Below are 1,235 nucleotides of genomic sequence, written 5' to 3' on the forward strand. Positions count from 1 at the left end.
GCTCATGTGCATTTAAAGTGGCATGCAAGAAAACGGCTTGCTCTGAAAAGAGCTGTTTTTGGCAAGGTAAAAAGGGTTTTGTTTTACACTACCATTGAGAGATTTTAACCAAAGTATGTTATAGACTTTTCATTAAGACCTTAAAGAATCATATCAACTTGTGGAAAATGGGCATCCGATGACCCCTTTAAAGTAGCAGTCAGTAATTATTTTTGATAATTAAAAAAGTTTTATAAATAAAGAATGCTATATGTCTATAGGCTTAGATCTCTGCCACAATTCTGCGCGCGAAAGATCATATTTTGAGCGCACAAAAGTGCATTTTGCACGCGCGCGATCTGAGTTTTGTTGAGATAATGTTCGTTTCGCAAAGAAAAAAGTATTTAGAGCGCACAAAAATCAATTTTGCATTTAAAATAAGTTTTTGGATGTGTGCAGACCTTCTCTCGGCCTCAGTGCTCTTGGCTCGCTTGCTCAACACAACCCAGCATTACTTACAATATGCCATAATTCCAGCCAATCAGAGACGACGCTGCTAAATTCTGATTGGCTGCCTTGACAACCAATCACAACATTCCTTGCATTACCACGACAGCAGAAAAGGAAAATACAGTGCATGCATAATTATTATGCAAGTTGATATTCTGATTATATATTTTTTTTACTTCATTTTACCAATTCCAAACGACATCAATCTTAATAACTACTATTAATCTTGTATTTAATAATTTATAATTGATATATAATTATTCATGAAGGCTGGAAGTGAAAAATTTCTTATATTCAGGTGTGCATAATTATTAAGCAGAATTTCTTTTACAGATAAAATGAGCCCAAAAAAAGAGATTTAACTCAGACTGAAAGTAAAAAATTATTAAATGCCCATGAGAAATATTAAAAACTATCACCATAATTCCTAATTCTTTTGCAGTTAACATGCATCTTTTCTTCTCCACATGTTTTTGACTGACCCACTGAGCATTTTGCTGTCCAATGGTTATGCATTAACTTTGCAATTTCTAGAATTGTATTAGTTTGGAATATTTCTCATAATAATTTAATAATTTTTTATTTTCAGTCTGAGTTAAATCTCTTTTTTGGCTAATTTTATCTGTAAAAGAAAATCTGCTTTATAATTATGCACACCTTAATATAAGACATTTTTCACTTTCAGCCTTCATGAATAATTATATATCAATTATAAATTATTAAATACAAGATTAATAGTAGTTATT

At 31.3% G+C, this 1,235-nt stretch overlaps 1 protein-coding gene across 2 annotated transcripts in view; it reads left to right on the forward strand.

Annotated features, from left to right (window-relative positions):
• rereb (arginine-glutamic acid dipeptide (RE) repeats b) overlaps nucleotides 1-1,235 on the forward strand; it is a 12,929-nt gene that overhangs the window by 1,841 nt on the left and 9,853 nt on the right. The window lies entirely within an intron of this gene.

The sequence above is a fragment of the Sinocyclocheilus rhinocerous genome, unplaced genomic scaffold, assembly GCF_001515625.1.
Source record: "Sinocyclocheilus rhinocerous isolate Xijiao unplaced genomic scaffold, SAMN03320098_v1.1 scaffold1710, whole genome shotgun sequence".
Lineage (NCBI taxonomy): Eukaryota > Metazoa > Chordata > Actinopteri > Cypriniformes > Cyprinidae > Sinocyclocheilus > Sinocyclocheilus rhinocerous.